At 40.3% G+C, this 16,027-nt stretch overlaps 1 protein-coding gene across 9 annotated transcripts in view; it reads left to right on the top strand.

The window, feature by feature from the left end:
• Positions 1 to 472: 472 nt before the first annotated feature.
• The window catches only part of MDM4 (MDM4 regulator of p53), a 58,457-nt gene continuing 42,902 nt past the window's right edge, over positions 473 to 16,027 (top strand). For 2 of the 9 annotated variants that reach the window (XR_004349082.1, XM_032625699.1), the window contains exon 1: positions 500 to 619. The gene's annotated coding sequence lies outside the window, so the exon portion shown is untranslated. Of the gene's footprint in view, positions 620 to 758; positions 1,307 to 16,027 lie in introns of those variants that run through there. The other 7 variants (XM_032625617.1, XM_032625535.1, XR_004349085.1 and 4 more) reach the window with 7 other exon arrangements.

The following is a 16,027-nucleotide window of genomic DNA, read 5'->3' as shown; positions in this document are numbered from 1 at the left end:
CCTGGTTGTGTGATCCAAACAAGCTCCACCTCATTGTCCTTTGCATCTCTCTTTTAGCATTTCTTGTAGTGATTCGTGTATATACTAGGCTTATTCTCACCCAATTAGCGACAACACTAGGACGCTGTTTCTCCGCTCCAGCCACCTCTGGGGAGTAAGAATGAATATGTTAACACTGAGAAACAGAGGGAGTGGCTTTTCAGCTTTCTGAAGAGCTGAAAAGGCGGCCTCTGATTATGCTTTTAGCTTTCTCCCCTCCCTGTTTTTTGAACTCCCAGGACACGTTTATGAATATCACAAGACCCTGCAATTTCCTCAAACGTTCTCTCTTGAAACCTCACAACTCTTAGCAGTCCAGGTCCTGCGACTCTCTTTCCCCGGACTGGATCTACTCTATGGTAGGGACGGCTCAGCCTCCTGGCTCTCTAGCCATCCAGTTGGCCCATCTATGGTTTCTGGAGGCCTCACCGGAAGCTCTTATGGGAGATGGGTTGGCGAGGCCGGAAGTTGCGCCCTCACTACTCGCCGTTTCAAAATGCTGCTGAGGCCTTAGGGCCTGTGACTGACGCCCCCTCCCCCCCGGGCTCTGCGGGGGAGCGACTCATGGAGCGGCCGTAAGGTGTGGCTTTGGGGTTTAGTCGGCGGGGTGCCGGGAGGCCGGGGGTGGGAAGTGGAGAGTGGGGAGCGGGCGCGGCGCGGCCAGTTCTGCAGGCCCCGGAGCCGGGGTAGCCGGCGGGAGGAGCTAGAGGCGTGGGTGGCGGCGTGGGGACGGTCGCACAGGGCGGAAGAAGGGCTGGTGGAGGAAGGGTTATAAGATGAGAATCAGCAGAGGACAAAAATGGAGGTGGAGTGACGTGATGCAGGTCGGCCAACAGGTTACAAACCAAATCGAAATAGATTGACGATGCTTAATTGGGAGCAAAATATGAGGATGACTGAGGCACTTCGGAGGAAAGGTGGGAAAGAGGGAGGCGGAGAGAGTGACATTGAGGTGTCTTCAAGATTTTAAGGCAGTAATTTTCAGGGCTGTGGACCATCTGTCTCAGAGGCACTTGAGTGCTTTTTTGAAGAATGCTCACTTGGGGGCCACACCCAGACTTCCTCTAACAGAATACCAGGAGCTGGGGCTCGGGAATATGTATTTTAATCAGCACGTTTCCCAGTTGATTCTTGTACAGCCTCAAGTTTGAAAACCAGTGTTTTAAAGCGACACCCGGAGAAAATGCTGCATCTGTTTTCCTTCATCCGGAAAGATCTATTAGTTACGAAGCTGCTCCGTGCTTTGGGATGTTGGCGCGGGGAACAGGTATCAAAGATAACTTGGTACCTTTTGGTATTAAATTTTACTACATCTCAGTTTGGGTTTAGTCCCCTCCCTCCTCATACATTCCTGCTATGAAAAATTAATTTAGTTTAGAAGTATTTATTTCGGAATATTTTGTTTCACAGTACAGTCAGGATCACACTTTTTTATTTTAAAGTTTTTTTAAAAACTAAAATGCTACTTGCCTGTTGTTAAAAAGAAAAAAAAAAGCACACAGTACAGAAGTGTGTAAAGTTAATTGTCCATTAACGTGTCCCTAACCTGTCCCCTCCTCAAGCTAGCTACCCTTAACTGTTTGGTATTATGTCCTTCCTGGCTTTTTCCACACATATTTGCATTTTTAAACAACAGTGGGGTCATTTTGTGTCTACTGTTCTGTACCTTAAGTTTTTCAAATAACATCAGGGACAGCTTTCCATAAAGTCTACATATAATATTTTCTTTTAAGGGCTTGCGTAGTATTGAATTATAGGGTTGTACAAGGATTTCTTTAACCAGCTCCCCATTGATGGATTTTTAGGTTGTTTCCTAGCATATTGTTTGTTTTGCAAACTGCTGGAGCACTCTTGCTACACACTTCACCTTTTTAGATGTGTAACAGACCTGGTAAGAACTAAAACAACATCTGAATGGTAGTTTATTTATTTATTTATTTATTTATTTTATTTATTTATTTTTTTTTTTTGCGGCACGCGGGCCTCTCACTGTTGTGGCCTCTCCCGCCGCGGAGCACAGACTCCGGACGCACAGGCCCAGCGGCCATGGCTCACGGGCCCAGCCGCTCCGCGGCATGTGGGATCTTCCCGGACCGGGGCACGAACCCGCATCCCCTGCATCGGCAGGCAGACTCTCAACCACTGCGCCACCAGGGAAGCCCGGTAGTTTATTTTTTGAAAGAAAACAGTTGGTTTTATTACTTTTACATATTTAGTTGAAAGACAATCAGACTGGTGTTTAGTAGAGGTCCTTAGGGCTTTAAAGAATTGATAAGAATGATTAGTTCTGCTGACTTCTGACAAGAAGCTTTTATTTTAATTAGTCTTTAAATCACAGTTATCTTCAAAGGTAGAGATTTGAAGATGAGGTGTAGGAGTCTTTTGGACTAAGTGTAGGGTAAAAACCACTCTTCTGTTATCATTGAGAGATGTATAAGACTGTTCCTTCTCTCTATGATTTCAATCCAGTAGGGGACACACATAAAGACATAAATATAATGTTGTGAGTGTTTTAATAGAGGTGCTGTGGTGTCATCAGCTTCCTTTGGGGAGTCAGAAAAGCCTTGACCAAGGAGGTAACTGGAATAGTATTTCCAAGATTACTAGTTTTTTCAAGATACAATAGATAAACACATGGAATTGTTGTCATTTCTTACACATTTTCTGTGTACCATTCAATAAGGTAATTAAAACCTATTGTTTTAATTGAATATTGTTTTTTCTATTTTCCCACCTTTTTAAGGAAATATTTTAAAGTTTCATAGATGTGTCATTTTATTTACCTTTAAATATGTCAGGATGTAGCTCTTATCAGGTTAGGATTTTTAAAAAATTTACCACAGTGCCTTTCTACTACCATTTACAGCTTCTTAATAGTATCTAATACCTAGTACATAATTCAAAATGTCCTGATTGTTTAGCAAAAAATGACATTTAGAATTAGGACTTGAACAAGGTCCACACATTGTATTAGGGTAGTGTTTTTTAAGTCTCTGTAACACTCTGTCCACTTCAACAATAATGCTGCACCCAAGACCCTGTAGAATTTCCTACATTCTGGATTTGGCTAATTGCCTGCTTTTAGTATTGTTTAGTTATTCCTCCATCCTCCATTTTTTCCCCCTACAAACACATATTAGTTAGATCTAGAAGCTTGATTAGATTTGGATTGGGGGTGGGGGGCCAAGAATACTCCATAGGAGGTACTGGGTGCTTCCTGTACACGATGTGTGAATGCTGCTCTTTCTAGAGATAAATTTGGTCAGTGGGTCAAATGCTGTAAGCCTGCTCAGTGTGTTTTTTAAGTCCCCCCTTCCCCCAACCTTTCACTTATATGGTTTTAACACTCATTAATGATTGTTGAGGAGATGACATTTAACTGGAGACTGGAAGGTTTAGGATGAGTCAGTCTTTTACAGAGAACTGTGTTCAAAATGAAGGAACAATGTGTGCAAAGGCCCGGTTTGAGAAACTAAAAGATCAGTGTGGATGAGGTGCAGGGAGTGCAGGGAAGAGCAGTGTAAGTTGGAAAGACTGGCAAGGTGCTGAAGGCCTAGGCTCTTTATTTTTCGAACAGTAGCAAGCAGTGGAGCAGGGCCTGGCAGGGTAGGATTGTTTATTTTATTTTGGTTTTTTAATCCTTCTGGCTGTAGTGTGGAGTTTGGATTGAAGTGGGGTTAGAGAGACAGTTAAGAGTCTATTGCAGTGACACAGGCAAGAAATAACATTTTTTGATTTGGGGAATTGATGGTGAAGATGAAGAGAGGGTGTGGTTTTGAAAGATTTAGGAGTTAAAATCCATAAAGTTTGATGATGTGATAATGGGGGAAGAGGGAGAGGTCAAGATGACTCTAACTTTCTGGTTTGAGAAACTGAATGTAAAAGGATAAGCTTTAGTCTTGGGCAAGTTATTTGACTTCTTTTTTTTTGCGGTACGCGGGCCTCTCACTGTTGTGGCCTCTCCCGTTGCGGACGCGCAGGCTCAGCGGCCATGGCTCACGGGCCCAGCCGCTCCGCGGCATGTGGGATCTTCCCGGACCGGGGCATGAACCCGTGTCCCCTGCATCGGCAGGTGGACTCTCAACCATTGCGCCACCAGGGAAGCCCTATTTGACTTCTTTAAGCCTCAGTTTTTCTGTATTAAGGAGAGGCTAACAGTACCTAACCCTGTTGCACTCAAAACAGATTCCAGGTGAAAAAGGGACAAGATCTTGCTTTGGGTTCAGAGCCCATCAGCTGACTTCATTTCTCACATACATCCGAGAACAATTCCTTTCCTCATGATATTTTTCTCTCCTATTCTTTCCAGTATTCTCCCATTTTAAAGTCCTCCCACTGCTATTGCCATTCCCTCTCATTCCTCCTCTGCCTTGCAATCAAAAGTAATTTGTCTTTCTCTGAACTTCTATGGCCCTCAAATCAGTATCTTTTTAATGGCACAACACTTTCTACCAGATGTTAAACCCTTATTGAGGTTTAAATTCTTCAGAGCTGCCAAGCGGTCAAGTCTTGTTCCTACTAAGATGCTGAACTGGCATGACTGCTGACTCCTTTCTCTCAAATCATCCCTAGAGGGACTATAAAAGGAAAATACTGTGAGAAACAAATGGGTGATGTGGACTTTTTTGAACTGCTTTGTGGGGTGGAGGTGGGGGTTGGGGGAGGGTGGGTCTTTGGCCTAGGACAGGAGTCAGGCAGGCATAGCTGTAGGAGAATAAAACTGTGGAAGAAGCGAACTATTGGAATACTGCTCTAGTTGCTCTCCTGCCTCATTACTTCGGAATTACCTTTCTCTACACTTGCTGTGACTCAACCCTAGTCCAGCTTTCCTTAAGAGTAAATCAGGGCATTACAGAAGCATATACTTGTGAGGAGGAGTTGAGAAAAAAAACAAGTGATGACTGACTTTAGGCAGTCACTTCTCTGTCCGTTACCTTCTTAATTCTTAGGTCTCCCCAAATCCCTATCATAATGCTGTATCTCCCTGGGGAACAAAAGGTGAATCCTTGGTCTGAGCTGTGATTGTATGGGATGGATAGTGATTGTGGTTATCTGGTGCTTGGGATTTTCTACTTTAGTGTTCATTTCCTACCTTACTCCAGCTTACTGTGGCTGATTTTGGCTGGAATTTGGTCTTCTCCCTTATGCTTTGCCAATCAGAATAGCTGCTGTCCTCTAGGGAAAAATAACAGTGTTGAAGAGCACAGGTATTTCAATAGGAGAACAATATATAGGCTTCATTGGAACATAAGTAATAGAACAGATGGATCAAGAGTTTAAAGTTAGGGCTTCCCTGGTAGCTTAGTGGTTAAGAATCTGCCTGCCAATGCAGGGGACACAGGTGTGAGCCCTGGTCTGGGAAGATCCCACATGTCGTGGAGCAACTAAGCCCATGCGCCATGACTACTGAGCCTGTGTGCCACAACTACTGAGCCTGTGTGCTACAGCTACTGAAGCCCGTGCACCTAGAGCCCGTGCTTCGCAACAAGAGAAGCCACTGCGATGAGTAGCCCTCTCTCGCTGCAACTAGAGAAAGCCTGTGCACAGCAATGAAGACCCAATGCAGCCAAGAATAAATAAATAAATAAAATAAAATTAAAAAAAAAGTTTAAAGTTAGACTGATAATCATTCTAGAGGAAGTAGGGATGATATTAACAACTTGAAACAAGAATAAGCAGAGGCTGATAGAACCAAGCAGAAATAGTAGCCTTGAAAAATATAATGGTTGAAATAAAGAACATCACATCAGATGGGTGTAACAGAATGGATACAATTGAGTGAATTAGAATTCTAGATTGAGGAAATCTCCCAGAACAAAGGAGAAAAGGACAAAGAAAAAAACATATAAATGAAAAGTTAAAAGATAAGGAGGATAGATGTAGAGGTACTCACATCTGAATAATAGGAATCTTAGAGAAATAAAAATGGAAAGGAGGAAGTATTGAAGAAATAATGGAAAAATTGTTCTCTTTTAGAATTAAAAGGGAAAAAGAAAGTCCCCAGCTGGAAGGGTTTCTTAGAGTGCTAAAAATAAGAGGTCGGGAAAAACTCACTTCTAGACATATTATAGTGAAATTTAAGTGTATCACAGCAAAAGAAAATTGTAGGAGCCTCAGAGAGAAAGAACAGATCACACACAAAGGAGCAAAAATTGAATTGACATCAGAGTTTTGAACAACATCGCTAAATGCAAGAAGACAAGAGTGTTTTTAGGGTTTTGTAGGGAAACTTAGAGTTTTATACCTAACCACATTTATTTAAATAGGAGGGGATGATACAGATATTTTCAGGCATATGAAGTATTGGAAGCCTTGCCACCTAAAGGCCCACATTGAAGACAGTTCTAGATGAAGTACTGAGAGATTCAAATCCAGAAAATGTTACAAGAGATATATGAAATAAAGGTAATCAGATACCTTGTTATCACTTATTGTTGTAAAGGCTAAGGCCAAAGGGGGAAAAAAAAGAGAGAGAAAAGGAAAATTCAAGAGAGGGGAAAAGATATCTGCCCCAGAATTTAAAGTCCAAATGATGTCATGCTGAAGTTCATATCTTATTAGCAGGGAGACAGAGATACAATTTTAAGAAAGGTAAAAGGAAGAGTAGGACAAACTGGAATGCTAAATTCAGATGGTAGAGACAGGGAGTTCCCTGGTGGTCCAATGGTTAAGACTTGGAGCTCCCAGTGCAGGGGCCGGGGTTCGATCCCTGGTCAGGGAACTAGATCCTGCATGCCACAACTGAAAGATCCCAAGTTCCACAACTAAGACCCGGTGCAGCCAAATAAATAAATAAATATTAAAAAAAAAAAAAAGTGGGGGAGACTTCCCTGATGGCACAGTGGTTAAGACTCCATGCTCCCAATGCAGGGGGCCCAGGTCCCATCCCTGGTCAGGGAACTAGGTCCCACATGCATGCCGCAACTAAGAGTTTGCATGCCGCAACAAAGGAGCCCACGTGCTGCAACTACGGAGCTGCTGAGCCACAACTAAGGAGCCCACCTGGTGCAACCAAATAATAAGTAAATATTTAAAAAAAAAAAAAAAGAAAGAAACTCTTTGGAAATTCCAAAACTTGTTCTTAAAAAAAAAAAGAAAAGAAAAAATGAAAGAGAAGATTTATAGATATCAATTACATTAAATGGACTAAATTCACCAAAGATAAAAATTGACAAATTGGATTAAAAAACTCAAAATCCAGATATATGCTTTTTACAAGGGCACGCCAAAAGTTTAAGGGCATGCAAAAATTGAAATTAAAAGATTGGGGAAATACATACCTGGAACTACTAACTAAAAGAAAGTTGGCATGACCATACTAATACAAGATAAAATATACTTTAAGACAGAATGTCTTAACTGGGATGGAAAGAAACACTACATAATTATAATCACTATATATTAATCACTCACCAAGAAGATATAGCAGTTTAAAGCATGAATGCCTCTGATTAAAAATCCTTACAACAGATGAAGTGAAATTGGTAGAACTACACTGGGATCAATGGAGAAATCCACCATCATGGTGGGAGATTTCATTACATCTCTTAATTAATTGTATGTCAAGCTGACAGATTGGCAGAAATAGAAGAGTAAAAAACCAGCAAGCTTAACCTAATGAACATAGAGTTTTGCACGCATTTAGTATGGAATTGATCATCAACTAGACCATGGTGAAAGCTGTAACAATTTCAAAGATCAAGTTTTATGCAGAGGGTGATCTCTCCCACTGTGTTGCTAAATTAGTGGTTAATCACAAAAACATACATTTGAGAAATACAGTACACATAGGCATAGCTATATAATTCATGGATTAAATAGATTATGGAAATTTAAAAATACAGCTGAATGAGAATGAAGACTTTATATATCAAAACCTATGAGCTGAATAAAAAAGTAGTGCTGGGGTAGGAGGGGGAAGGAATTTTTAGCCTTAAATATTCAATTATAAAAGGAGTAAACTAAGTGTCTAATTTATAATAATCAGGAAATGAACAGAATACATTTTTTAAAGTAGAAGAAGTAATAAGATATGTTAATATCACGAATGGAAAGAAGGATGCAACTGTCCACTAAATAAAGATGAAAAGAATGCTATCAACTATATGCCAGCAATTTTGAAGACTTAGACAAAATGGAAGAAGAAAAAAGCTTGAATAATCTAATATTTATTAAGCTAAAGCAGCAATTAAAAATCTTCCCACAGGACTTCCCTGGTGGCGCAGTGGTTAAGAATCTGCCTGCCAATGCAGGGGACACGGGTTTGAGCCCTGCTTCAGGAAGATCCCACATGCTACGGGGCAACTAAGCACTTGTGCCACAACTACTGAGCCTGTGCTCTAGAGCCCATAAGCCACAACTGCTGAGCCCGTGTGCCACAACTACTGAAGCCCGCGCACCTAGAGCCTGTGCTCTGCACCAAAGAGAAGCCACCACAATGAGAAGCCTGTGCACCACAACAAAGAGTAGCCCTTGCTCGCTGCAGCTAGAGAAAGACTGCGCACAGCAGCGAAGACCTAACACAGCCATAAATACATACATACATAAATCTTGCCACAAAGAAAGCACTGGGTTTTATAAGTTTTATAAGTTTTATAGGTCAGAAATCTTTCAAAGACTAGAACATCTCAATTTTGTTATAGAATTTTTTTTCAGGCAATAGACAAGTAGGAACTATTTGCCAGCTAACCCTGACATCCAAATGAGACAAAAACTTGACAGTGGAAAATAACAGACTTATTTCTTTCACCAGTAGAGACTTTACAACCTAAACAAAATATTAGCAAATCAAAACCAACAGTATGCAAAAAAGGATAATATCCAAAACCAAGTTGGATTTATCTCAGGTGTGCAAGGATATCTATATTAGAAAATCCATAAATGAAATTCAAAATTTGCCACATTAATAGATTAAAAAAACAAAAAAATCATGATCGTTTTTTTTTTTTATGATCGTTTTAATAGGTGCAGAAAAAGCATTTTCTAAATCACTCTTCCATGATATAATCCTTTTTTAAAAAAAATTTATTTCGTTGAAGTATAGTTGATTTACAATGTTGTGTTAGTTTCAGGTGTACAACACAGTGATTCAGTTATATATATATTCTTTTTCAGATTCTTTTCCCTTACTGGTTATTACAAAATGCTGAGTATAGTTCCCTGTGCTATACAGTGGGGCCTTGTTATCTGTTTTGTATGTAGTAGTGTGTATGTCCATGATATATTCTTCTTTTTTTAATTTTTTTTAAACCACATTAAAAAATTTATTTATTTATTTGGTTGCACTGGGTCTTAGTTGTGGCAGGTGGGCTCCTTAGTTGTGTCATTCGAACTCTTAGTTGCAGCATGTATATGGGATCTGGTTCCCTGATCAGGGATCAAACCCTGACCCCCCCTGCATTGGGAACTCGGAATCTTATCCACTGTGCCACTAGGGAGGTCCCCATGATATATTCTTAATGAGGAGCAAAAGGAACCCTTTCAAGATGATAAAGAATAACCATAAGAAAAAAATAGAGAAAACATCTTATGTAGGGAAACACTAGAAGCCCTCCCTTTAAAATCAGAGACAAAAATGCCTGATACCGTGTGTACTCAACATTGTATTGACAGTCCTAAGCAGTAATGTAAGAGGAGTAGAAGAAATTAGAGGCACAAGAATTGGAAAGGAAGGAATAAAATTTTATCTGCAGGTGATATGGTCATTTACATAGAAAACAGAAGGATCCACAGACAAGTTATTAAAAATAATTATGTAAGTTTAGCAGGTGACTGGATATAAGATTATTGAAAGTCACTTGTATTTCTGTACGTATGCAAAAACCACTAAAAAGCAGTGAAAGAGAAGGCATCACAGTAGTATCAATATCAGCTTTAGAAATCAGTCTAACACAAATGTGCTAGACCTCTAAAGGGAAAATTGTACAACTTTTCTAAGAGATATTAAATAAGATCTTAATAGAGGAATATGTCATGTTAATGAATTGACAAACAGTTTGATCTATATATTAAATTAATTTCATTCATAATCCCAACAGGGATTTTCATGAAACTTGATGATGCTAAATTTTATGTAGAAGAGTTAAGGACCCAAGAATGGCTGGTCACTTCTAAAAAGGAATGGGAGGGGAAGACTTGCCCTGTGGGATGGCAAGACTCCTGATAAGATATAAGAATTAAGATAGTGTCAGGGGCTTCCGTGGTGGAGCAGTGGTTAAGAATCTGCCTGCCAATGCAGGGGACACAGGTTCAAGCCCTGGTCCGGGAAGATCCCACATGCTGCCGAGCAACTAAGCCCGTGAGTCACAACTACTGAGCCTGTGCTTTAGAGCTGGCGAGCCACAACTACTGAAGCCCACGCACCTAGAGCCTGTGCTCTGCAACAAGAGAAGCCACGGCAATGAGAAGCCCGTGCACCGCAACAAAGAGTAGCCCCCGCTTGCTGCAACTAGAGAAAAGCCCGCGTGCAGCAACGAAGACCCAACGCAGCCAAAAAAACTTTAAAAAATAAATTAAAAAAAAAAGTGTCAAATTGTATAGACAGGAAGATCAGACCAGTGGACTAGAATAGAAAACTCATAAACACTCATGCATGTTGATACACAACAAAGGTGGCTGTCAGTCAAGAAGGTCATGTTCAATAAATTGAGCTGGGAAAAAAATGGCCATCCATATAGAAAAAGAATAAAACTGACCTCTAAAAAGAAAAAAGTCAACTCTAGACGGATTAAGGGTTTAAATGTCATAAACAAAAATTTTAAAGTTTTACTAGACATCCCCCTCCCACACACACACAAATCTTAGTAGACACTCAAGGTGAAAATGAGACCTTGGAGAGTAAAAGATTGTTTAACCCAGGCAGAGATCATTGACTAAAAAATAGAAGATTGATAAATATAAATTTGACTTAATTAAAATTAAGTTTTTGCTCAAAAAGATTTTTCCACCTTCTAGAAAATGGAAAGGAGATTAAAAATTGGGAGAAGATATTTGCAGGACGTCCAGTTGACAAAGGGTTAATATTAAAAATATATAAAGAACTATTACAAATCAGTAAGTATAACAAAATCAATTAGAAAAGTGTGTAAAAGACAACACATTTCACAGAAGAGGAAACATATGGCTGATAAGCATGTAAAGAGATAGCATCATTAGTGATCAGGGAACTGTAGACCAAGCGCATACCTATTTGGGAAAAATGAAAAAGTCTTAGGACATTAGATGTTGGAAAGGAGGTAGATTCACAGGGTATCTTATACATTGCTGATAGGATTATAAATTGGTACAAACACTTTGAGGACACTTTGGTGTCAGATCCTAAAGTTGAATATTCATATATGCTATAACCCAGCAATCTGTCTTGTAGATATGCCCATGAGATACTTTTTGGCACATATAGAAGAACGTTAATAGCACTATTCATGATAGTGAAAGCCTAGAAACAACTCAAATGTCCATCACACACTGGAAATATACAGCAAAGTAAATAAAGAATAAAATATGCTATGACATGGATGAACATTGAAAACATTATGCTAAAGGAAATAAGCCAGACACAAGGACAAATATTGTATGATTTCATTTATATGAGGTACCTAGAATGGGCATATTCATAGAGACAGAAAGTAGGGTAGTGGTTACCAGGGTCTCTGAGGAGAGGGGATAGTGAGGAGTTACTGTTTTATGAGTACAGAGTTTCAGTTTGTGGTGATGAAAAAGTTCTGGTGATGGATAGTGGTGATGGTGTACAACATTGTGAATGTACTTCATGTCACTGAATTGTAAATTTAAAAATGGTAATGGGGTAGGGAAGGGAAGGACTGGGAGTTTGGGATTAGCAGATGCAAATTATTATATATAGGATGGATAAACAACAAGGTCCTACTGTATAGCACAGGGAACTGTATTCAGTATCCTGTGATAAACCATGATGGAAAAGAATATGAAAAAGAATGTATATATGTATAACCGAGTCACTTTGCTGTACAGCAGAAATTAAACACAACATTGTAAATCAACTATTCTTCAATAAAATTTTAAAAAATGGTAAATTTTATGTTATATGAAGGAACTCAAGTGACACGGAAGTAGGAATTTATTTTAGTGAAACAAAAATTCCTAAAATTACATACAACATACTTCCTTTTTTGTGAGTTAAAAGCAGCTAAACTGAAAATATGTACTTTTTAGGATTCCATTTTGATGCAGTAAAGTGCATAAAAAGGAAGGGAAGAAAATCAAAACAATTCAGGATGATTGTTGGGAGGAGGCAGGGGAATGGGAGGGGGAATCTTATGGGTAAATATAGACTGTTGCCAGAGTCCTAGTTTGTGGATGTTTATTGCATTATTAAGAAAACTCAAGTAAAAGTGGGCCATGTGTGGATGAACAATGAGAGTATGTATTGAAGGAAAGAATTGTGATTAATTCTGTGTACTTGAAGTCTAATGGGAAAAAAATATTGCTAAGTGGGGACTTCAGAGCTGTTCTGAGTTTAAAATCTTGACTTCAGCAGTTTCCTAATTGTGTGATCTTGGGCAAATAATGTCCCTGTGCTTCTCTTGCTTCATTTATAAAGTAAGGATAATAATAGTGCCTACCTCATAGGATTATTTAAGTATTAAACGGATTAATATATGTGCTGGTACAGATTAAGCTCTATATAAGTCTTTGCCATTTATTTCTTATAATGCTATGTGCTGAGTTCTGTGGGATGAACATCTCATTCTATGCGTTGGTTCTGGTGGTCTCGCTTGGAGTCTGTCATGCAGCTGGAGTTAGGTGTCACCTGAGGCTGGAATGTCCCAAGATGTGTGATACTTTGGAGGGTATGGTTGGAAAGCTTAGCTCAGCTGGATGACTGAGCCTCTCTACGTGGCCTTTTTGTGTGGTCACCAGTAGAGTAGCCAGTTGGGAGATGTGGTTTATTGGGGGCCATTTTTGGAAACTGTCCAAACTATTATTAATATTTGTATCCATCGTGTTGTTCTACTATGTACATAATTGACAGTTTAGGCACTGGGGATATATTAATGAACAAATAAATAGAAATCTCTTCCCACTTACAGCTTATGTTTTACATGATAAAAATTAAAATGTATATGCTGTGTTGGTTGGTAACAAGGACAGTGAAGAAAAAAAGAATAAATCAGGGAAGGAGATAGGGAATACTGGGGGTTGGGAGTTGCAGTTTTTAAAATGTGTGGTCACATTTAAAATGTGTGGCCTCATTGATAAAATGACATTTTGAGCAAAGACAAAAGAAGGAGGTTAGGAGCCAGAGGGGGCAAGGGTGGAAGCAAGAAAACCTTTAGGAGCTAAGGCAGTTCAGAGATGGGCAGTTTGGTTAGTGTAGTAATAACGGAGGTAGTGAGAAATGGTTTGATTTTGGATATATATTGAAGATAGAGCTTCAGAATTTATTCATAGACTGGGTGTGAAGTGTGAGAAAAAAAAGGAATTGAGGATAACTTCACGGTCATTGACCTGAGCAACTGGAAGGATGGAGCTGCCATTTAATGAGATGGGGGAGACTATAGCACTAGCAGGTTTAGGGAGATGAGGTGTTTTTTGTTTTTGTTTAATTTTTGAATTTTATTTTATTTATGTTTTTATACAGCAGGTTCTTATTAGTCATCAATTTTATACACATCAGTGTATACATGTCAATCCCAATTGCCCACTTCATCACATCACCCCCCTCACCACCACCGCTTTCCCCCCTTGGTGTCCATACGTTTGTTCTCAAGATGAGTTTTTTTTAAAATAAGGTTTGAAATGCCAGTTAAAAGCCAGCTGCTTTAAAATGACAAGTTATGGGACTTCCCTTGTGGCACAGTGGTTAAGAATCCGCCTGCCAGTGCAGGGGACACAGGTTTGAGCCCTGGTCCAGGAAGATCCCACATGCCACGGAGCAACTAAGCCCGTGCGCCACAACTACTGAGCCTGTGTGCCACAGCTACTGAAGCCCAAGCACCTAGAGCCTGTGCTCCACAACAAGAGTATGAGAAACCCACGCACCGCAACGAAGAGTAGCCCCCGCTCGCCACAACTAGAGAAAGCCCACGAGTAGCAACGAAGACCCAGCGCAGCCAAAAAATAAACAAACAAATAAATAAATTTACAAAAAAACCCTACAAGTTATGCTTGTATCCTGTTTGATTTCCCATTTTGTAGCAAGGGAAGCTGATAGAAGTGTTGCAGAAAGAGAGTGGGGCATGAGAGGATGGTCATGTCCCAGATCTCAGGCAAGTCCGAGTATGGGTTCTTGGCTTTGCGCAGGAAAGAATTCAAGAGCAAGCCGTAGTAAAATGAAAGCTGATTTATTCAGGGAGAAACACATTCCGTAGAGAGAGTGTGGGCCATCTCGGAAGGTGAGAGAGGCACCAGGGTATGGGGTTCTCAGTTTTTATAGGGGTGGGTAATATCATAGGCTAATGAGTGGGAGGAGTATTCCAGCTATTTTGGGGAAAGGGTGGGGATTTTCAGGAATTGGGCCACCAATTTTTGACCTTTATGGTTGGCCTTAGAACTGTCATGGTACCTGTGGGTGTGTCATTTAGCTTGCTGATGTGTTACAATGAGTGTATACTGAGGCTCAAGGTCTAGTGGAAGTCGACTTGTCCTCCATCTTGGACCTAGTTGGTTCTAACCAGTTTATGTCAGGTTCTTAGGCTGTGCCATTCTTTCAAAGGTTGTGTTGCAGGAAGGGGGACCCCTTCCAGGGCCTGAGAGTGGGCTCTTGTCTAACACTCAGAAATGAATTGTCTGAGTAGACACACCTGCTGACAAAGCAAGAGACTTCATTGGGAAGGGACTCCCGGGCAGAGTAGGAGGGTAAGGGAACCCAGGAGGACTGCTCTGCCACAAGTGGCTTTCAGTCTTGGGTTTTATGGTGATGGGATTAGTTTCCGGGTTGGCCAGTCATTTTGACTCAGGGTCCTTTCTGGTGGCGCGCAACTGCTCAGCCAAGATGGATTCCAGCGAGGAGGATTCTAGGAGGTTAGTAGGACATGTGGACTGGCGTCTCCTCTCTCCTCTTGACCTTTCCCATATTATTCCAGTTGGTGGTGGCTTGGTAGTTCCTTACCAAGGATCTCCTGTCCTAAAATAACTCATGCAAATTGTTACTGCTTTGCTTGGCCAGGGTGGGCGGTTTCAGTCAGTGTTTTACCTAACAGTTGTGCCCTGCCCCCTTCCTGTCTCAGAAGGGGGGTTGAATTTATACTTTGTTGTCGTTAATAAGTCTTCTCAGAAGAGTGAGGAACCTTGTTAGCTGTAAACCAGACTCTACTGATTTTTTTTTTTTTACAATGTGGACCAGTTTTTAAGTCTTTATTGAATTTGTTACAATATTGCTTCTGTTTTATGTTTTGGATTTTTGATGGGGAGGCATGTAGGATCTTAGCTCCCCGACCAGGGATCGAACCCACACCCCCCTCATTGGAAGGCGAAGTCTTAATCACTGGACTGCCAGAGAAGTCCCCAGGCTCTGTTGATTTTTTTATTTATAAATTTCACTGACTTTTGTCACCTTTTTACTAGAAAAAGTTCTGAAGGTAAACTCAAGTTTATTTAAAATTTTATTTTCCTTCTCTATAGCTTTTTTTTTTAAGGACAAAAGTTAAAAGGTGAAAAACTTTAATTAAACCTTACCCTTTATTTCAGTTCATGCTATATCTTTCCTTTGATGATGTATGTCCACCTTGGTTCAACCCATTTTATAGGTATTTACTCTTTTTAGGTATTTACTCTTTGGGCTTGGCACATTTTAAAAGCTGCTTTAACTGATACTGAATATTTTGACTCTGACTTTCCTGTGGTCTCTTGCCAAGACATGTTGCAACATGTTGCAGAGGTTTTCCTTGGTGCTCTTGGAGTCTTTATTACTTAATCTTGGTAATTCCCCCAGCCCTGCATCTGTCTCCTAGGGGGTGCTCTTGAGCACTGTCCAAGAGAGGAGGAGATACCAGAGAACTGGGGAGGTAAT

This window comes from Phocoena sinus, chromosome 1 (assembly GCF_008692025.1).
Source record: "Phocoena sinus isolate mPhoSin1 chromosome 1, mPhoSin1.pri, whole genome shotgun sequence".
NCBI lineage: Eukaryota > Metazoa > Chordata > Mammalia > Artiodactyla > Phocoenidae > Phocoena > Phocoena sinus.
Note: the sequence above shows the minus strand (reverse complement) of the source record. Positions and strands in the feature narration are given on the sequence as shown.